This window comes from Odocoileus virginianus, chromosome 30 (assembly GCF_023699985.2).
Source record: "Odocoileus virginianus isolate 20LAN1187 ecotype Illinois chromosome 30, Ovbor_1.2, whole genome shotgun sequence".
Taxonomy (NCBI): domain Eukaryota; kingdom Metazoa; phylum Chordata; class Mammalia; order Artiodactyla; family Cervidae; genus Odocoileus; species Odocoileus virginianus.
Window position 1 is genome coordinate 42,911,404 of NC_069703.1, and position 22,610 is coordinate 42,934,013.

Below are 22,610 nucleotides of genomic sequence, written 5' to 3' on the forward strand. Positions count from 1 at the left end.
TGTGAAAGTCACTGGTATAGATACCAACCAGGCTCTTTATGCCTAACTATATAAATACACATACACACACACACACACACACACACACGTGCGTATGTGCTAAGTTGCTTCAGTCATGTCTGACTCCGTGGGACCCTCTGGACTGTAGCCTGCCAGACTCCTCTGCCCATGGGATTTCCCAGGCAAGAATACTGGAGTGGATTGCCATTTCCTTCTCCAGGGGATCTTTCCCACCCAGGGATCAAACCCTCGTCTCCTGTATTGCAGGAGGATTCTTTTACTGCTGAGCCACCTGGGAAGTTCCAATTATATAACACACCATGTATGACATATAATAATCAACATACTTAATATTATATATTGTATATAATGAGCTTCCCTGGTGGCTCAGATGGTAAAGCATCTGACCGCAATGTGGGAGACCCGGGTTCGATCCCTGGGCTGGGAAGGTCTCCTGGAGAAGGAAATGGCAACCCATTCCAGTATTCTTGCCTGGAGAATCCCACAGATGGAGGAGCCTGGTAGGCTACAGTCCATGGGGTTGCAAAGAGTTGGACACGACTGAGCGACTTCACTTTCACTTTACTTTCACTTTCATTGTATATAATTACATATATTACATATAATGTGCTAGGCATAAAGAGTCTGGCACAAAACAATTCTCATTATTATTATCATTACTGGTTACTATTAATAGTTTCAGCACATTCCCTCTGAGATAATGAGTTGGAGTGTATCTCTTCCTACTCCTATTCTACAAACATTGTACACATCCTACTCGTATTCTACAAACACTAGGGAGGTCTCCTAATGTGATTGATTAGTGAGATGGGCTTCCAGCCTCTCCCTGCTCACTATTTCTCCAGACAAGTTAAGCCCCCTTGGTCACTCTGCCCATACCTGCATGCCAACTGTATGTGTACTGTGAAGACCTCTCCCCGGGTGCCTCTTTTCCAAGGTCCTTCACCTGCACTCAGGTTCTCCTCAGCTGCAGGGCAGCTCTCCAGCCCACGTAAAGTCTGACAGCCCTGAGGAGCAAGAGAGGTTTCCTTCTCCAGTCTGGGACCAGCATTTCTATTTGTCTGCCCAGTGTTTGGCAGCTATTTCACTGGGATGACTCACTCTGGTCTGAGGTCAACCAAAACCCCCAAGCCTTTTTCTCAGGAACTGTCTGAGCTCTAGTTGTTCGGATCACTCAGTCCTCGATGTGTGCAATTCATTTCTTAAAAATAGCATTTGCTTTCGAATCACAAAGGTAATATATGCTTGATGCAGTAAGTTAGGAAAATACAGAGGGAAAATAATCACTGGAAATGATTGTTTTTAAACGGACTGATTTTCAAAAATGACCCTATGTTTTTGTAATCAAGGGAAAAACACCACTGTCAAGCAATTTCCATTTCGAGAGAAAGAAAAAAGAATTGGAGAAAGCAAAACTAATCTACCATAGGGAAATTGTGAATTCTAACATATATAGATATCTCATCTCATACATAATTCAAATGTATAATAATATAAACTCATCTCCCAGAGACTACCATTGCTAATATTTTTGATATAGCCTCCGGACCTTTATGTTTAACATTCTGTATTTTTTAACTTAAATCTAGGTCTAAACTTGGAAATGAACCTGGCTCAGATTCTGGGTTTTGTATTTATTGGTTGTATCACTTTTGACAATTGATTTAAACTCTTGAAGCCTCAATTTTCTCATCTGTAAAATGAAGGTGATAATCTCTACTTTCCAGGATTGTGATAAAGATGAAAATTAATGGAAATAAAGCACATAGTTGTTTTAGTCGCCAAGTTGTGTCCGTCTTTTGCGACCCCACGGACTGCATCCCGCCAGGCTCCTCTGTCTATTGGATCTCCCAGACAAAAACACTAGAGTGGGTGGCCATTTCCCTCTTCAGGGGATCTTCCCCATCCAGGGATCAAACTCACGTCTTCTGCGTTGGCAGGCGGATTCTTTACCGCTGAGCCACCAGGGAAGCCAGAGTACACAGTAAGAGACTGCAGAGAGCTTATATTTGGGTTGTCACTCTTGCTAACTCCACCTGGCCAGTTGTTGCTCCCTTCCTGATCCAGGTGGGACACCACTCCTCTCTCTAGCCTTGCCTGGATGCTCTTACACATGACGCTTCTTCCCTGTTTCCTTGCTGCCTTGCGCCCATCCTTTACAGTACCAGACACACGCTGCTGTGCCCCTTGCACTCCTAAACTCCTCCAGGTCAGAGATTGTGTCCACCTTGTGCATTTCTGTGTCTCCAGGGTCCAGAAAAAGGCGTGACCCAGTTTGGCTGTCCGGAAGAGTCTATTGAGAGAATTAGAAGGTTCTGGGGTTAAGAATTTGCCGAGGGAGTGCATGAATAAACATCAGGGAGGTCGAATGCATGAATGTATAAGTGTATGAGTCAGTAGCTGCTGGCGTCACCTACCAGCCGGACCTTCTTTCTTCTAGCGGGAGCGAACCTTCGTCTCCCAAGGTGGGCCTCCGCAGGTAAAGGGGCAGAGCTTCGGCATGGCCCCGCCCCTTAGACCTGCCGCACTGCTGGGGGCGGAGCCTTTCAAGCCTCAGGTGCTTGGCGCATGGAGGGCGGGGCGGAGGCAGGGCTGGAAGGGTCAGGGAGGCCAGCGGGGGCTGGAGGAGCTGCTGGCGCCCAAAGTGGGTGGGATCGGAATCTTTCCACCCACAGAGATCGACGCGTTTCAGCACACCCGGCTCCCACAGTCTGCGGCCCCACCGGAGACGTGAGCTCTGGAAGGGCTGAGAAGCTGAGGCCTTAGGGACGCGAGGCGGCAGGCGGCAGCCCATGTATCAGGGTACAAGCCTGGCAGGTGCTTCCTGCCTTCAAGTCTGACCCCAGCCAGTTAGTTCACTTGCCGTGTGTGACCTTCGCTAAGTCAAGTCTCCTTTCCTGCTCCGGTTTCCCCAACCCTGGGGGCTTCCGCTTTGGAAACGATGGGTGAGGCTTGACTCTTTCCCAGGCAACCTCCAAAAAAGTCTGCGAAAGCTAAACAAAACTCAGAACCTGATACTCTACTGATACACTACTGAACAGACCTTTAGGAGGAACAAATTGCTCAGTCAGACGGAAAAGTCGTTATTTCTCGGAGCTCCTTCCTGCTTTCACTTTCCTTACCTGGAAAAGGGCCATTGATAGTAACTGTAACGCCGCCGCGGGTTGGCTGTGAGGATTAAGTGAGCTCTTGTGTGTGTGAGGGCTTTGCAACGGTACGAATGTGTGACTCTTCCTCTCAGAGAGGAGCTAGCTTCAGGCCCGGCCCAGCCTGGGGCCAACCCAGCACACACCCTCTGCTGTGGCCGTGGCAGAGGCAAGAGGGCCTCCTGGGACATTCCTGAGTCCGGCGTGGCTTCAGCCCGAGAAGCTAGTCCCTCTGTGTTGAGAGAGCCTGGCTGGCCTCAGGGCCTGTGGGGAAGGGAGTTTTTAGAGAAGGAAATGGTTGTGGTGAGACAGGATGATGGAGCAACTTCTCTCGGGGATCTGAGTGGAAAGCCCCTCGCTCCCAGTGCGCTCTCATGGTGGGATGTGGGGCAGGCGCAGGGGCCCGGCCCATCCTCCTCACCGCCAGAAAGTACCTGGTGTTCGCCAAGTGCTGAGGTAGGGCAACAGCAGGTCTTAGCTGACGGAGCTTGGGGCCAGCCCCTCGCCGTTTCTGGGCCTCAGAATCTTCGTTTCCCCAGAGACGTTTCCCACGGTCACCCAGAGGCTGCTCCCACCACCCCTCGAGCCTCTATCCTGCCACGCAATGGGACAGCCCAGGGAAATAGCCGTTGACCTTAGACCCTGATTTTCTGGGTGACGTGGGAGGTTGTTTCCCCTCCCTGGATCTCAGTAGGCAGAGTCAAGTTGCATCTGGTTCCACAGTGGCATCATCTTGAACCAAAGATATAGTGGCCAAGACAAGTATTTTGGAAACTCTGGGCTTGAGGACCTTAGAAAGGTCCAGTTCTGTGGAGAGATGAAAAAACACTCGGGATGTTTGGAGGGCTTGATCACTATTTACTGAATAGCTTGGAAAAGACCCAACCTTCTGTGTTTCTACTTCCTCATGGGCAAAATGGGGACCTTCCCCTCTGGGCCTCTTTTTCTTTGTAAGGTAGGAGGGGGATGGGCTCCAAGTGATTCTCTTCCCAGCTGTGACCCTGGGCACACACTTCACCTCCCTGTGTCTTAGTTTCTTCATCTGCCCAATGGGCATTTACCCCTCCCCTCAGAGTGGGGAGGGGTAAATATGGTGAACAGGGAAGAAAGTGGACACTGATGTGGGCACAGCCTGGCTTCATCTCCCCTACTCCCTGAGGAATCTGGCGGTACTGTTTCCATGGTGCTTGCTGGGAGTGACCTTTTTTTTTTCTTAAGAATTAAAAAAATTATATATTTGGCTGTACCGGTTCTTAGTTGCAGCATGCATAATCTTTTATCTTTGTTGTGGCAGTGCTTTCTTAGTTGCAGCATGAGGGATCTAGTTTCCTGACCAGGGATTGAATCCAAGCACCCTGCATTGGGAGCTTGGAGTCTTAGCCACTGGACCACCAGGGAAGGCCCTGGAAGTGACTTCTGGAATCATCTCTCTGAGGATCTGTTACAGACCTACAGTGTCTCTCCATTGCCAGAAAGGAATCAAGGACCAATCTCAGCCTCCACTCCAAACCTCCTACCACTCATACCTAATTCTTCCTGCTCTCCAAGACATACCAACAGCCTTCCCCAAACAAACCTTTTACTTTTCCTTCTCCAGACCTTTACTCATAATTTCAGGGTCCCTGCTGTGCTTGTCATCCTCCCTTTAGATTTGCACTTCTTCCAACTGTCCTTCAAACTAGGGAAGGATACCCCCATGTACCCGGGAGCTGAAGCCTGGAACCTGTCATCTTTTATCCTCAATTTCTTTTTTCTCACCACCCACCTTTATACTAGCCCCAACCCATGAAGATTCTGTTCTCTGTGCCTCTCATAGGTACCCCAGGACCTTGTGGAACATGTGGGGACATTACTGAATAGCGGGCACACACACCTTCTCTATGCTAGGCCCTGTGCTCACTTTAGAGGCACAGAGGTGGGTCCATCTTTATTCCTTAGGGGTTCCAGGCTGGTGGGGAAAGAGTCACGTAAGCACTCTCTTGGACTTGCCTCTTGTATTCCTTTACCATCTGAACCCCTACACAGTAGAACACAGTGAGACCTATAAACATGGGTTGACAAGAACTGAATTGGCTCAGTGGGGAAGCCCATTGGATCTCTGTTTTGCCATCTGCATAATGGTGTGGAACTGATTTGAAGAAGGGAATATTGGGGGCTTTTCCAGTTCCAACAATATTGAAAGCAATGACTCTCCAGGTCAGGGAGCAGGGGGTGGGAAGGGAGACAGAGGCACCACTGTTTAGACATCTGATGAGAGCAGGGGAGGTCCTGCTCCTGCTGGCCGGTTCCTTTGGAGCCCCAGCCCCCTTGCCCTCACCTGCTCACCTAAGAGGGCGTAGGACCCTTTGTAAAGCCTTGCCTAAAACAGAGAAGCTGTTGTTTAGTCCTTCCCCAAGCCCCGCTTGGTTGTCTCTGGCTGGCCCGTGGCCTGACCTGGCTGGTAACTGGCTGCTTCTTTCCAGCTGGCATGAGGCTGGAGATCAGGCTGGGAAAGGAGAGCCCTGGATCTCTGCCCAGAGGCTGCTGCGGCAATGGGTTCTCGAGTCAGATAGTCCTGGGATCGAAACTGAGCCCTACCACTAGTTAGCTGTGAGGCTGTGATAATTTTATGTGCCAATTTGACTGGATCACATGGTGTCCAGATAGCTCCAGATTCGGACTGGAACTAAACCATCAGCTCTCCTGGGCCTCCAGTTTGCTGATTCACCCTGCAGATCCTGGGACTCGCTGGTCTCCGTAACTGCATAAGCCATTCTTTATTAAAAAAAAAAAATCTCCTATATATGTGTGTGTGTGCTAAGTCACTTCAGTAGTGTCTGATTCTCTGCGACCCCATGGACTATAGCCCACCAGGCTCCTCTGTCCATGAGATTCTCCAGGCAAGAATTCTGGAGTGGGTTGCCATGCCCTCCTCCAGGGATCTTCCCGACCCAGGGATTGAACCTGTGTCTCTTTATATCTCCTGCATTGGCAGGTGGGTTCTTTACCACTAGCACCACCCGGGAAACCCCATATATATATGTGTGTGTGTGTGTATATATACATATATACTTATAATAAATCTTTTATAGATATAAGTATAAATATTTGCATATAAAAATATAAGTGTGGCAATACGTATCTCCTATTAGTTCTGTTTTCCTAATACTGAGGCTTTGAGCAATTTGCTTCCTCACTCTGTCTCTATTTTGAAACTTGTGAAGAATCGAAAAAATCATTTCTTGCTTAAGTACCACTTCCCTGCTTTAGAAGTTCTGTTATTTACTGAAAAGAACTCCAAATCTTCTCATAAGCCTTTCAGCGCTCTTTGCCCTGCCCTGACTGCCTTGCCACGACTCATTTGCCCATCCCTGACTGGACTCTCTGGCTCTAGCTGGAGGCCATTCCCTCTCCAGGCCCCCTGCCTTCACACCAGCTGTTCCTGCCTTTGAAAGGCACATCTTCTCTTTTGTCTGCTTGGTAAACTCTCACACCTCCCTCAGAGCCCGTCTCCAGGGCGTCCTCCTCTCAAGACCTCTTTCTCCCTCAGGAGTTGTCTGTACCCTCACAGCGCCTGGCACACCCTGTGGCTGTCACACTTATCATGCCATGTCGGTCTGTGTGTCTGTCTATCCAGACTGTGAGCCCCTCAGAGGCATGATGTTAAACCACTCATCTCTGTACAAAACAAGAGTGGTATTTTCCCCTTGTCTGTGTCAGTTCAACGTTTTTCAGTTTACCAAGTACTTTCAGATCCATGATTTTACTTATTTATTTATTTGGCTATGTTGGGTCTTCGTTGCAGCATGCAGGATCTTCAGTTGCAGCCTGTGGGATCTAGTTCCCTGACCAAGGACTGAACCCAGGCCCCCTGCATTGGGAATGCGGTGTCTTAGCCACTGGACCACCAGGGAGGTCCCAGACCCACGATTTCACTTAAATTCTTATCAAAGCACGGAAGGAAGCAGAGGCAGGATGAAGGTCTCCAGTTCGTCCCACCTCCCCAGACAAGGCTTTTTCAGAAAGGAGTAGGGGCTGGTTATTTGGCTTTTAAGGCCTGCTGCTCAGCAGGAGCTGGAAAGGCAGGGCCAGCTGGTGCAGGGGGCGGGCAGGTGGGGAGGGTACAGGGCAGATGGAGGCCCCAGGACAGGGTCAGGTCTGATTCCAGATGTGGTGTCCTTCTCTGTGGGGATTTGGATTTAATTTCTCCATCTTCAATCTCTTTAGCTCCATAAGATGAAGCTCTGAGGGCCAGTGTGGAGCGTGAGATCATCAGGGAGTGCGTGCTCCAGGGATGAAAAGAACTGAAGCAACTCCATAGATACACAGCAAATATATGCAAACACTTCAACTGTTACCATGATTCTGACAAGTGATTTGTTATTGTCTGAATCCCATCACTGGGGTCCACAGTATTCAAAGACTCCTCATTAAAACCCCCAAAAGATCCATCTGTAAATGGTCTAGAGGTCCTCCCACTGGGACCCAGAGGCCCCTGAATGGGGATGAGATCCCCTTGGGATCCAAAGATACTCATCCCTCTTCAGGGCTTGAGGGTCCTGTGCTCCAGGGTTTAGAGCTTCCTACTGTTTACAGGTCTTTCTGAGGGTGGTGCCTGTGTCCCCTAGAGGCCTGTCCAGCCCTTGCTTACACTCCATTTCATTCAGCAGCAGTTCTGTTTGAAACATCAAGGGCAGAAAGAATCATGGTCCAAGTGTTTACTCTGAGCTCTGGGCTACCAGTAAGGGGGTTCCTGGGCACACTAAGCCCAGGAACATGGTCTTAGCATGGGGCTGCCCCAGAGCTGAAAATATTTCTTAGCAGCTCTCATCTCAAGGAAGTTGTTTTCCAGGAAAGCCCCTTGGGTGTCTGTCATTCCAGGGATGGTCTGGTCCAAGGCAAAGCTGGGAAAGACAGCGTTGCATTTCCTCCATGATCTCACTGGGTATCTCAGAGCCCAGACATGTGGGCTCTTGCCCTAGATCTGACTCGCTCTGTGGACTTGGGTGAGTCACTTGGACTTCCTAGGTTTCAGCTTGCCTCTAAATGGGCAGGTGGGCCCTACCTCAGGGAGGATCCAGCAAGATCAAAGATATAGAAATTCTTTACTGGTGACATCTGAATAATTTGAGAAAAATCCTGATGGGAGGAGGACTGTGAGGCAATGGACCTGGAGTCAGATCCCCTTTGTGAACAGAGGACCTGGGACAAGTCATCTGGGACTTGGTAACATTCTCTCCTCTCGGGCTTCAGTGAGTAAGCCAGCAACTCTGCATCCTCAGGCTCAGACTGCAACATTACCTCATCAGGAATGCCTTCTCTGTCTGCCCAAAGAGGTTAGCTCCTTCTTATAAAGTTCTCCAGCTACATGTATTTTTCTTTTATTTATTATTTTTAAAATTTTGAATTAATTTTATTATTTTTTATTGCAAATTTTTTTTCCACTATGTTTTTTAATCAGAGGATAATTGCTTTATAGTGTTGGGTTGGTTTCTGCCGTGCAACAACTCGAATCAGTCATAATTATATATATCCCCTTCCTCTTGAGCCTCTCTCTGCCTTCCCATCCCACCCTTAATTTTTAAAATTGGAGTATGGCTGCTTTACAATATTGTGTTAGCTTCTGCTGTATAGCAAAATGAGTCAGTTATACTTACAGGTATATCCACTTTTTTTAAGGTTCTGTTCCCATATAGGTCACTACAGAATATTGAATAGAGTTCCCTGTGCTCTTCAGTAGGTTTTTATTAGTTATCTATTCTATATATAATAGTGTGTGTATGTTAGTACCGATGTCCCAATTTATCCCTCCCCTCCTTCCCCCTCTGGTAACCACTGATTTGTTTTCTACATCTGTGACTCAACTTCTGTTTTGTAAATAAGTTCATTTGCATCATTTTTAAAGATTCTATGTATAAGTGGATATTATATGATAGTTGTCTTTCTCTGACTTACTTCACTTAGTACGGCAATTTCTAGGTCCATCCATGTTGCTACAAATGGCATTATTTTCATTCTTTTTTTATGGCTGATGTGTTTTTCTAAACAACCAAAACAACAGTAAATAATTAATTATCAGCATGCTCCCCTGTTTAGCATTTGTCCTCCCAGCCAGACTGTGAGCTCCTTGCAGGCATCCTGTCTGGCCCCCTTCTCCAGAGATAAACGTGGGGACTGACCCACAGGTGCTCAAAACTGTTTCTGCATCACCTGGCAGCTTTGAGCCTCAGCTGCCTCACTGGACTGCCAAGGAAACCTAGAAGATAGAGGATGAAGCTCCCAAGGATAAGGTGCTTGAGATAACTGGGCTGCTCTGTTAAGGACTTTGTCTGAGACTGGAGGGGATGGAGTGCCCTGACCAGGAGGGCAGGATGACTTTTGGCCTTGGAAAGGAGGAGGAACTGGCCACCTGGGGCTCCAGAGGCTCCCTCCCAGCTGCCCATGAGGCCTGTGTGTGGGCTCTGCTCCTTCTGGCCGAGGAGCCTTCAGCTGCGCCTTAGCGGCTTGGGACTCAGTGCGGCCCCGTGCTGCCTCCCATCTGCTCCTTCAGCCCCATTTCCTTGAACACATACACACTCCCCTCCCCACCACCTGCCACATGATGCTCAGCTTTTCCTCAACAGACCAGTCTTTTCTGCCTCCAGGCCTTTGCACAGGTTGTTGCCTCAATAGGAACACACCCCACCCTCTTCTCGACCTGGAAGAAGCAAGACACAGTGCAGTTCCCTGTTCTTCTTATTTGGAGGCCCTCCAGGTCACTGCAGGCAGAGTCAGCTTCTCCCTCCTTGGAGCCCCACAGACCCCCTTGGGTATCCTCTCTGTGCAATAGAGTACCGACCACACTGGGCTGCGATTGGTTTTACTGTCTGTTCCCCAGTCTCACAGCTAACTGGGAACTGCTTGGAGGCAGGAGTCAGCTCATCCCTGCTCTGTGGCCTCAATATAGAGCACAGGGCCTGGCACCGAGGAGAGACCCTAAGTAACGTGAGGGCCAGCTTTTCTGGCAGGAGAGATGACTCTGTGTGCCCCAGTGCCCTGCCCATCACAGGCCACATAAGGAAGGAAGGACAAGGACAGGGGCAAGTTTTACTCATTCACCTTCCAGGAAACTGAGGCCCATGGAGGGGTAGGGATTTGCCCAAGATTCCATTGCACATCAGTAACCAAACTGGGGCTCCTAATGTTGGGTCCCAAGCTATGGGCTCTAGCAGCCTTGCACAGTGTCCTGGCTTTAAGCCAGGGTGTCTGGAGGCCCCTGGGGCCCAGGCCCTGCAGCTGCCCAGGCCATACTGGCTCAGCCCTTCTGGCTGGGCTGTCGGCCAACTGCAGCACGAGGCTCTGGATGCCTCTGCCAAAGGTCACTGTCAGCAGTTTGGGGAGGTGGCCAGGTCACTTCTCTCTCTGTGGCGCGGATACAGCAAGGCCTGGAGCAGTGTCTCCACTGGACTCTGGGCTCTGGGGATGGCCTTCCAGCTGGACAGTATCCTTGCCGACCTGATTAGATCTTGATTAAACCTTCGGTAACAGTCCAAAGTTGAATATGCGCTAGGCAAACCTCATTAGCATAGCATTATTATTATTGCTGTGATGCTAGTGAGAACCCGTATAGCACAGAAACTGAAAGCACAGGCCCTGAAGTGTGCCACCAGGGTGCAAATCCAGGCTTCACCACTTACCAAGCAAAGCAAGGTACTTGACTTCTTTACACCTCAGTTTTTCAGTCTTTAAAAGAGGGTCCTGGGAGAATGGGATTTGTATAAGGTAATTAGAATGGAGCCGAACAGACTGATGACCGAGTGTTAACAGTATTTAGTGGCCCAAACCCCTGGACTAATAGAGCAGCTGCCTCCCGGGCTTCTATATCCCCTCTTCCCTCTACATTAAAACGCAAGCTGGGACTTCCCTGGCTGGGGCCCAGTGGTTAAGACTCCATGCTCTCAGTGCAGGGGGCCCAGGTTTGATCCCTAGTCAGGGAACTAAGATCTCAAATGCCTCACTGTGGGGCCTAAAATACAGAATCCCTCAAACTGACCATGTCACTCTGTTCCTGTTTGAAGATCTTCAATAACTGGCCCTGGGATGTGTATGTGTCTAAACTCCTTGACTTGAGGGTGAGGTCTGCTGCTCCTTGGCCCCTGCCTGCCTCCCTAGCCTCATCTCCCATATTCACCCCTCCCACCCCAGCCCTTGCCTCTGGCCATTCCTCTTATGCTCCAGCCATAAGAAATACTTTACTGTCCTGGAGCATGCTGGGCTTTTTCATGCCTCTGTGCCTTATATGTTTTTCCTTCTCTCACCACCCAGCAAACTCCTGCTTTGCTTTCAAGGCCCAGCTCCATGTTGGCTACTGCAAGTCTTCTCCAATGCACCCAAAGTTACAGGTATCCCCCACTTTTCAAAAGTTTGCTTTCACCACGTTGTGTTTACAGAAGACCCACCTCAGTACCTGTTTTTGCTAACCAAGGGGAATCCAAAGGGGATTTTCACTTTTACAAAACAAGGCAAAAAGCAAAAACAGCATTCAGAGTTTGTTCTGCAGCCAGCTGTAGAGGCAGCATGCACCCAGAGTAGAACAGTGAGAGTGGCATGGCCAAGCTCCTTCCTTGGGAATCCCACTCAGCATCTCAGCATCAAGCCCCCATAGCTTTCAACTGTGTCTGTGAGCACCTGGGCTCTATTTTGTGCATCCTTGTGTCCTGGGGTAACTGCTTCTTCGCCTTACGCCACTTGGGCTTATGAAAGGCTGCAGTGGAATGCCCCGATTTCAGGTATGCCCCAATACCTATAATTGCTCTCACCTGTTTTCCCACCATATCACCCAACACTACAATTACCTGTTAATGTGTGCTTCTCCCTGGACGGTACCCTGTGCTTCTTGCATCCACTATGCCTTGCTTAGCGCCAGCAGGCCAGAGGCAGAAGCCCAGTGTTGGCTGAAGAAGTGGGCTTTGAACCATCCACCCAGAAATGCAGCCCTGGGTCAATCCTATGCTGGACACTGGGTAGATCTACTTTTTGTCTTTGAAGGATCCTTAGTCATTTGTGGAGGTAGGTTGAGTCCATGTATTTATAAATAAAAAGGTGTCCAGGTGGCTTGTGGGCCCAATTATGTTTCCAGGAGATGAACTGGAGGTTGCCAGGCGGATGTGGAGAAGGAGGGGACTCAGGGAGGAGAGACAGGTTGATGTTGATCACAGGGACCTTTAAGAGGTTCTGTTGTAGTGTGGAGATTCCTTAAAAAAAACTGGAAATAGAACTCCCATACAACACAGCAATCCCACTGCGGGGCATACACACCAAGGAAACAAGAATTGAAAGAGACACATATACCCCAATGTTCATCGCAGCACTGTTTACAATAGCTAGGACATGGAAGCAACCAAGATGTCCATTGGCAGATGAATGGATAAGAAAACTGTGGTACTTATACACAATGGAATATTACTCAGCTACTAGAAAGAATGTATTTGAATCAGTTCTAATGAGGTGGATGAAACTGGAGCCTATTATACAAGGTGAATTCCGTCAGAAAGAAAAAAACCAATACTGTATACTAATGCATATATATGGAATTTAGAAAGATGGTAATGATGACCCTATATGCGAGACAGCAAAAGAGACACAGATGTAAAGAACAGACTTTTGGACTCTGTGGGAGATGGCAAGGGTGGGATGATTTGAGAGAATAGCAAGGAAACATGTATATTATCATATGTGAAACAGATCGCCAGTCCAGGTTCGATGCATGAGACAAGTGCTCAGGGCTGGTGCACTGGGATGACCCTGAGGGATGGGATGGGGAGGGAGGTGAGAGATGGGGTTCAGGATGGGGGACACATGTACACCCATGGCTGATTCATGTCAATGTATGGCAAAAACCACTACAATATTGTAACGTAATTAGCCTCCAATTTAAATAAATAAATTTACAAAAAAGAGGTTCTGTTGTGCCAGAGTGTAATATACAAGGGGAAGATGAAGGTGGATGGGCCTCTGTGTGGCGGGCTGGTGAGTCTAAATTTTGCCTTGCAGGTGGCTATGCCTCCCTAGCCCCTTGTTCTAGGAACTCTTGGCCTGGAGATGAGTTTCTAGCGCATTTCTTTGTTTCCTCTGTGAGCAAGGTGGGCTGAGGTAGGAGCTAGCAGGGCCAGACAGCCCCGTTAATAAAACACATTTGACACAAAATCTGTCCCCCACGGCTGCCTGGCAAATTCCCACTCACCTTTCAAGGTGTGGCTCAGATGTGCCTTCCTCTGAGGTCTTCCCAGATCCACCCAGGCTGAGCCGCTCACCCCCTGCCGTGCTCTTACTGCTCCCTCCACGTGTCTCTGATCTTACATCTGTCTCCTCTACTAGACCGGGAGGTCCTTGAAGGCAAGCAATCTCATTTGTTTCTTGGTGCCCAAAGCCCAGTACAGAGAGTAAATATATTGAATCAATAAATGTGTTTATTTTGCAGATGAGGAAACTGAGGCTCATAGAATGTGAATGATACATATTAATAAAAGCTGCCTAGTAAGGGGCAGAACCAGGACCAAGCCCAGGTGTTGGGAGTCCATCCAGTGGGAACAGAAGATGTGATTTCAAACAGCTGTGGGTCAGAGCTTGGCGAACTTTCAAAGGCATTATGCCTCGGTTCTGATCCCTGCTGCCTGGACAATGGCACAACTGAGCAAGGAGGGGAGAAACATATAGTGAGCACCTGGTGTGTGAAGACCTAGCATGGGACACTCTCACATATAGGATTCTGTTTAATTCTGAAGAAGGTGTCACTGTCCCCGTAGTACAGAGGAGGAAGCTGAAGTGCACTAAAGTGACTTGCCCATCATCCCCCAGCCAGGGAGATGCAGAAGGTGGGGAGTCAGGGACTCATATGAGCAGGAGCAGGGGCTGGGTGGCGACTCTCAAAAGGGGGTGACCTAGTATATCTTTTGAATGGGGGGGGGCCCAGTCATGTGATTGTGCCATCCAGCCCGGGGAGCACCTCCACCCCAGAGACAAAGGACCTTGTATTCTGGGGGTCTGCCCAGGGCTGTTATTCCTGCTGTTCTCTTCGTCTGGCACAGAGCATATGAGGGACCACATTGAAGCTCCACACCTGTGCCAGCCTGAGGCAGAAGCAGGGAGTCTCAGAGCCCGGCCTTGGTGGGGCAACAAGGGGTGGGGGAGGGCTCTGGCCTACAAGTGAGTCATATTAGCCCAAGCCAGTATCTCAAAGGAGGGGACTCTTGCCCACCCCCCACCCCAAAGTCATCACAGCGACTTCCTTTTGGTTTCTCAGCTGTTCTGAAGGGAAGATGTGTGGACTGGGATGTGGAAGAGGACAGGAGGATTCCGAAGGCCCTGCTGCGCAGGGCTGGTGTCACCGTGTCTCACAGACCATAACTTGGATAACGAAAGCCTCCATTTCCTGCAGAATCATCATGTGCCAGGTTCTGTGCTGGAAATTCAAAAGAACTATTTCTCACAACAGCCCTGGGAGGAGGTGCCATTATAACCCCACTATACAGCTGAGGGAAATGAAGCTCAGGGAGATTAAGTGACTTGCCCAGGTCACAAAGCCCGGCACAGAGAAGTTCGGATCTGAGTTCAATCTGGCTCCAGAGCTAATAATGCTCTTTAAGCCATATCATTTTGGAATCCCAGGCTCCAGGGTTCCAGACTCAATCGGTTCCTTGGGAAAGTCCCAACCTCTCTGGTTTATTTCTTTTCCTATAAAGCAAGAGGATTAGATAAGGTAAAGCTGAGGGCTCCAACAATCTGTGTCTTTGATATCCCTCCAGTCCTCAGAAGAGGAGGTCACCATGGCAACCATAAAGGGCAGTTCACTGTGTCAAGCCCCCCAGATGAAAAGTTGAAGTGCAGTTTTTGTGAGCTCACATAAGTCTAGTGAGAACACAGTCTCATGAAGTTCACATGGGCTAGGTGTTACAATGTATTATGGGGCTCAGGCTGTGAAGAGGCAAGGTTTAGAGAGGGATGTGGAGAAGGAATTCCAGGTAGAGGAGACAGCATGAACACAGGCTGGGAGATGAAATTCCGGAGCCTCACTTCACAGTCTTAACTACCTTTGTGATGATCTTTGAGGTCAGGCCACTCCACTAGTGCACACACTTCTCAGGTGGCCTTGGCCCTCTTCACTCACTAGTATCATGGCTCCAGAGCCAGACAGGCTGGGTCCAAGGCCCAACTTCAGCAATTACTGTGTGTCCTCTGGGTTTCAGATTCTCACCTGTAAAATGGAGACAATGAAGATACTAAACTTGCAGGTCGTTGTGGTGATTAACTGAATGCCTAAAGAGGGGTTAGCGTGCAGTCTGGCACATGGAAATGCTTGTGATATCTTCACAAGGGTCCTTCCTTCCTCTTTACTGCCCCCAGCCCACTACTCCCCATTGCCTAAATCGTTCATCTCAGGTTTTATTTCAGTCTCTTCTCCGTGAAGCTTCCCTTCTCCGGCTGCTGCAGCCCTCACTCACTGCCTTCTCTTAACTCTTGCAGCCTATGTCTATGCTACACAACTCAACAACTGAGTCAGATGCCTGTATGTTACCTCTCCAGGAACTAGATTGCTTTTGTCTTCTCAAAAATCTCAGTTTCCATTGGGGTTCCTCATGGTTTCAGGGAAGCTGATTCTACTCCCTCCTGCACTTGTTCTAATGGTAGGGCACATGATCTAAGCTAAGCCAATAAATAACCCCTCCCACTAATGGCCAGTTCACAAGTGATCGGATGATCTTTGTGAAGAAGCTAATCAAACTCGAAGAGCTGACTCATTGGAAAAGACCCTGATGCTGGCAAAGATTAAAGGCAAAAGGAGAAGAGGGTGGCAGAGGAAGAGATGGTTAGATAGCATCACTGACTCAATGGACATGAATTTGAGCAAACTCCAGGAGACAGTGAAGGACAGAGAAGCCTGGTGTGCTGCAGTCCATGGCGTCACAGAGTCGGACATGACTTAGCAACTGAACAACAGATGATCTTAGTCCACAGCAAATCCTGCTGGGAATTCTTGGATACATATTCTCTCTCTGGCTCCAGATGGTATAGAGTGTAGATGTGAGGTCTGGAACTGCTGCAGTCATTTTGCTGTCATGAGAGTAGCCAACCTGAGGATGATCCTGAGAGTACAGAGCTAGGGGACCAGCAGAGAAATAGATCAAATCATCAAATCTACCAGGCTCCACTAGACTTCTCAGCTGCATGAGCCAACAATTTCCTTTTCAAAGTCAGTTTGCTGTTATTTGCAACTAAAATTATTCTGATTCAAATACTATCTATTAATAAACTACTTTTACAAAGAGATGTATTTTCTTCACTACATATTGATTAGGCCCCTGCTACATATCAAGTGCTATGCTAGGTGTTAGGGATTTAACAATAAACAGTATTAAAAAAAAACAAAACAATAAACAGTACTGATGTGGACCTATCCTCCTCAAGTTTATAGTTTAGTGGAAAGAATCAGGGATTTAAGCAATTGCTTTGGGACCTGACTCTGATGTTGTATTTAACCTGCTTAACATCCAACCCCACTCCCTTGGACAATAGAACTCTGTCTTTTCTTTGGACACCATATAAACGCCTGGTCAACTGACCTAGGTCTGGCTATTTGGCATAGTCCATGACTCTGCCCACAGTGACTCAATCAGTAACGGGCATTAGGGTCAACTCTGGGGCTGCACACTTTAAAAACAGTTCCAATACTTCTGCAGGGGTCATCCAACTGGAGAAACATAAGCCTGGGGTTTCCTTGAGTTGAGAGAATGCTAAGACTAGTTGTAAGAGTTGATAGCAATAAAATTCTTTGATTTTACTCATTCATTCAATCAGAATTCAGTGCCCCCACCCAAGCTGCAAGACTGGGGAAAAGGAGATGAAGAAGACACGGCCCCTCCTTTTGAGGTCAGTCTAAAGAGGACAAATGAATAAATAATCACAACACAGTGTAGCCATACTAGGAGTAACCAGAGAGACACCAGCTCAGCCTGAAGGCATTAGTTTTCTAAGTATGCGATAATTATACACAGAAAAATTAGAAGACCCAAGAAAGTTTTTTAAAAACTCCATAGTTCCAACACTCAGCTATGATCACAGTTAAAATACTTTCATCTGTAACCGCCCATGCTTTTTCTGTGTGTATACACTAAAAAAAAAAAAAACCAACCCTAAATGCAATGTAATATATTGAGTTGGATCCTGGAACAGAAAGAAAGGACATTAGTGGAAAAACTGGTGAAAACCAAATAAAGTCAGAGTCTAATAATGTACCCACGTTAATCTCTTAGTTTTGACAAATGTACCATGCTTATGTAAGATGTTAACATTTGGAGAAGCTAGGTGAAGTGCATGCAGAAACTCTCTGTACTATCTTTGGAATCTTTCTGTAAACTTAAAATTATTACAAATCAAATGTTTACTTTAAAAAATGGACCCATTCTCTATTGTTTAATAGCCTTTGTTTATTCACTCAATAGTTTATCACGAAATTTTTCTGTCTTGGAATGATCTCATGATAGCATTCTATTTCATCCCTTGAATGAATCATAGCCTATCTCCCCTATTGTTGGAAATTTAGGTTGTTTCCAATTCTTACCCTGTCATACAAATGCTGTGAATACTTAGTCATTTCCTTAGGATACTTAACAAAGTGGAATTGCTGAGGCAGAGCTGCCAGCTAGGGAACACAAACGGAGCACCACAGGCCGTCACTGTTCTAGTGTCTGATATACATGAACTTGATTGCGCCAACCACAAGGGGGAGGTACCACTCTCATTCCTTTAGGGCAGTTTTCAATGGTTTTCAAAGGATGAGCCAACAAATTCTTAGCACTCTCTTTTAGCCCAGTCCAGCACCTCCCTGGTACCCCTGCCGTGGACGCACACAGACCTCTCTTGCTCTTTTGCACACCTTCTCATTTTGGCTTCCAGGAGGGCAGTTCCTGCAGGCAGCCAACAGGTGGTCTGTGGAATAAGGGCAGGTACGAGAGGTGGTTTCGGCAAACACTCCAGTGTCAAGCAGTCTTTCCTGGTTTGGTGTGGTAGCCATCTGGGGTGGTGGTGGGGGTGGAGGTGGCACTGGGGAGTAGGAAAGGGTTAAGACAGACTTTCTGAAATACACCTGGTAGCTATGGTAAGGTCCTTTTATCCTCAGCAAGTGGCCATGGGAAAGGAGAAAAAAAAGGGTCATTTACTGGGCAGCTGCTATATTTCATATTGACTCTGCCTACCTATAGACAAGTGCTATGATCCTCATTTTACAGTAAGTTTGTTGAGGCTTCACAGCGAGGTGTCACCCGAAGGCACACAAGGGAGCTACAGTCAGTGCCAAGATCTAACGACAGGTCATCTTCACCACCCCCAACCCAGGCCCACAACCACTAGGCACACGACTGAATGCTGAGCTACAGTAAAACAGGGCTTCTCCCTCTTCTGAGGGACTGCTGGGTCCCACAGCAAAGGATCACCCAATTCATGGTCGAAGCACCCATGCGGAGAGTTTGGGGGAAGCAGGAAGAAGGGTGGCCTGTGGTTGACCTTCAGTGGTCCCTCAAGCCTAACATGTACATGCCCCTGTGCTCTTCTGTGTTCTTGACATTACTTTTACAAAAAACAATATTTATTATTTATTTGGCTGTGCCGGGTCTTAGTTGCAGCATGCAGAATCTTTGATATTCATCTTGGCATGTGGGATCTTTAGCTGTGGCATACAAACTCTTAGTTGTGGCACATGGAATCTAGTTCCCTGACCAGGGATCGAACCTGGGTCCCCTGCACTGGGAGTGCAGTGTCTTAGCCACTGGACCACCAGGGAAATCCCTTGACATTACTCTTGAGCTGAAAATCTTCTCTTCCCTATGCTTGGTTTCAAGCATATTTCTAACCAGTTGCAGATTTCCCAAGAATTCTAGAGGCTCACTAGGTAAAAGCTGCCCGTAAGTGCCAGTGGCCTCCATACCTCCCCTTGAGCCATGACCTTTGCCTGGAATGCCCATCCTCCCTCCATGGACCCACCCCGACCCACCTCCTCCATGAAGCTACCCATTTCTCTGCAGTCTGACTTCCTGCACCACATAATTAGCACTTTTTCCACATTCCATTTCTTTTCCAAAACAGACTCAAGGCAGTTTACAACGCACATTGGGGCACAGAACAGTAAAATTACAAAAGCAGAGTTTGGGTGAGGTGGGGTAAGAATCTCATTAAGAAACCATGGCAGAGGAAAGCATAGCAAGTGAACATTAGGGGAGCTTTCTTACAGCAGGCAAAAAGGAAACAGTAGAAAATGAAGCATTCCTTATCTAATTGAAGAGTGCAGAGCAGCTAAATAGGAAGCAAAAGGATCTCCTAGCTCCAAGCTCAGAGAGGTTTGTCCCCAAAGTCTTTATCTAAGGGACCCCATACAGAGTAATTATTTGCTATGCAGCAATGTTACCCTCAAAGTGCAGATCTATTTAGCCTGAGTTACCAGCATAGGGTGGGGGGCCTAAGTCTTGTCTTGCTCTTGCTGACACCTCTCTTTCCCCTCCTTTCTGCTCTCTGCTTAGGGGCACCTCATTCAAACTGGGTACCTGGAAGGGGCCTTCTATGAGGGCAGCTCACCATCGTAGTGCCCTGGATGACTCCAAACACAGAGCCGCCACATTCCCAAGACATCAGCAGGGCAATGCTCCCTCTGGGGTGTGGGAGCCATGAGACGTGTGAAGCTGCAGCCTGAGAGGAAAGACTGCGAGGCAGAGCCTCCTGTTGCCATCCGTCCCAGAAGCAGGGGTTATTCCAAGAGCTTTGCAAATCCAACACATTGGTGCCTTCATGCCCATAACAAGGAAGCAAGAAAGAAAAACAACACAGAAAACTACTTTACCCTGAGGTGGCACTCCTGACCCAGGCCCTTCACTGGGACAGAGCAAACCTACTCAGGTTTCTTTTCTGTTCATCCAGGCTTCTCTGCATCACAGGTGCCTTCAGAATCTGTCTTCCAGAAAAATGTCAAAGCAATTGGCACAATGGTGTGCATGGAGTCACAGACCAGGCTTAGCCATTCATAGGTATATGAGCCCCAAAATGCATACATATGAGATAATGATAGTACTTACTTCCACATGGTTATTGAGAAGACTGAGATAATATATGCAGAACCTACCAAACAGTAAGCATGAAATATGTTAATCTATTATTAGTTATGAATATACAAAAATACAGAATTCTACATGCAATTTCAGGCGTCCATAGACTTCTAGATCTTTACGTTAAGAATTCTTACAAATTAAATGTCCATCAACGGATGACTACATAAAGAGGATGTGGTACACATACATAATGGAATATGACCCAGACATAATAAGAATGAAATAACGCCATTTGCAGCAACATGGATGCAACTACAGATCATCATACTAAGTAAAGCAGGAAAGAGAAAGACAAATACCTTATGATATCATTTATGTGTGGAATCTAAAACATAGTACAAATGAAGCTATCTAACAAAACAGAAACAGACACACAGACATAAGAGATCAGACTTGTGGTTGCCAAGAGGGGGAGAGGGTGGAGGAGGGAAGGACTGGGAGTTTGGGATTAGCAGATGTAAACTATTATATAGGATGGATGAACAACAAGGTGTTACTCGATAGTACAGAGAATTATCCAATCTCCTGGGATAAACCATAGCAGAAAAGAATATTAAAAAGAGAATGTACATGTATATATAAAACTGAGCCATTTTGTTGTATAACAGAGATTGGCACAACATTGTAAATCAACTACACTTTAGTTTAAAAAAAGAAAAAAACAAAAGAATCTTTAGCCTAGTCTGGTTCCTGACTCAGGGAGACGACAGCTCTTGCCCACACCCTCATTTTCACTCTGAGCTCCATCAGCACACACCGAGCACCTGCCGCATGCCCACGCAGTTGTCTTGGTCACCAGTGTCGTCAGCACATCTGAGGGGTGGGGATCATTCCCATTCAACGGATAAGGTGCAATGATTTGTTGGAAGGCTGGTAGTGGAGGAGCTGCTGCTGAAACCTGTCATCTCTGACTCATGTAGCTTCTTCCTGAGAAAAGGCTAGTTAGGCTTCTGGAGGACTGAGCCTGCTCTTCACCCCACTCTATCCTGTCTGCGACATTTTGTGCACATGAGATCCTAAGGACACACTTTGGGTCCTCAGACTGTCAACGATATCCCCCAAACTGGCTCTGGCAGTGTGGGGTGCCCATCTGGACGGGCCCTTTCTGCTGCAGTAGCAGCAAGCCTCTGGATCAGTTCAGCAGCAAGGTGTCAGAGACTGTGTGTAAGCCCCGACTGCTTCTTACGGCGCCCTCGGGAGTGTGACCACTGCTGAGGCCTGGTCTCCTCCCCCGTGACAGAAGACAGCGCCAACCAGCTAGGGCGCTTTGTGGGGGCTGGGGAGAGGTCAAGCAAGGTCGTGGGTGTGGGGCTGCTGCAGAGCACCTGACGTGTCAGCCTTCCAGAAACGGTGGGGACTCTTACTTCATCCAATCTCGGTTTCCAGAGAGGAGGCCAAGCCCAAAGGCGTGAGCGAGCAAGAGTTCACCTGTCTTCTTCCAGTTTATCCTTTCGACCCATACCACGTATCCTCCCGGGCTGCTCTGACAAACATTTCCCCCAGTTTGTTGCATGATGATCAAGGGAACGGAAGAAAATTTTCATGGGACATTTAAATACTTTGGGAATGAAAAGATCAGGGCAAATAAATCACCTAAGAATGACCCTGCAGAGGTGGGGGACATGGTAGAGCAGAAGAGGGAGCAGGAGTTCGGACACCAGAAACAGGCCTGCCTCTCTCCAGAGCAAGAACGCCTGGCTGGAGAAGGATGGTGCTTCCAGGTCAGCTCCAGCTGCTTTCAGGGACAGCAGTCACTTCTCAGAAACCCCAGTGAAAAGACAGCCCTTTCAAAGAGCACGAGAGCTTCAGTTTGGACAAATGATTTAAGCTCCTTTTTTGCAGGGGAAGAAATGGATTTACAAAGAAGCAACCAAGGGTATTAAAGAGGCAGCTGAAAAGGCAGCCAAAAATCTGGCTTAGGGATTAGAAGCACTGGCTTTCTAGTCTGTGGACAAACTGTTTGCTTAACAATCATCCACCCTGGCGGGAAGCAGGTTATTTTTCTATGTATCCTTGGATTCTGCTAGCATTTATCCAGTGTCTGTTCATGCCAGGTACCAAGTAGAAACCTTCTTATAAACTTCATATACTAGCAAATGAGTCTGAGAAGGTAGCATCACTAGCCTCTTATTAAAAAATATTTATCAACTTTTGGCTGCACTGGGTCTTTGTTGCTGCCTACAGGCTTTCTTCAGTGGCGGAGAGAACGGGTTACTCTCTCGTTATGTTGCGCTGGCTTCTCACTGCGGTGGCTTCTCTTGTTGTGGAGCACAAGCTCAGAAGCTGTGGTACATGGTTCTAGGTGCGCCACGGCATGTGGGATCTTCCCAGACCC

General features: G+C 47.8%; 1 long non-coding RNA gene and 1 other non-coding gene across 2 annotated transcripts; one reads left to right on the top strand and one right to left on the bottom strand.

Moving 5' to 3' along the window:
• Positions 1-7,308: 7,308 nt before the first annotated feature.
• On the top strand, positions 7,309-22,423 carry LOC139032259 (uncharacterized). The gene is made up of 2 exons (XR_011484796.1): positions 7,309-8,482; positions 19,694-22,423. It is a non-coding gene; the product is annotated as an uncharacterized lncRNA (long non-coding RNA).
• Positions 18,888-18,960, bottom strand: TRNAG-CCC (transfer RNA glycine (anticodon CCC)). Its single transcript has one exon. It is a non-coding gene; the product is annotated as a tRNA-Gly (tRNA).
• Positions 22,424-22,610: the final 187 nt, after the last annotated feature.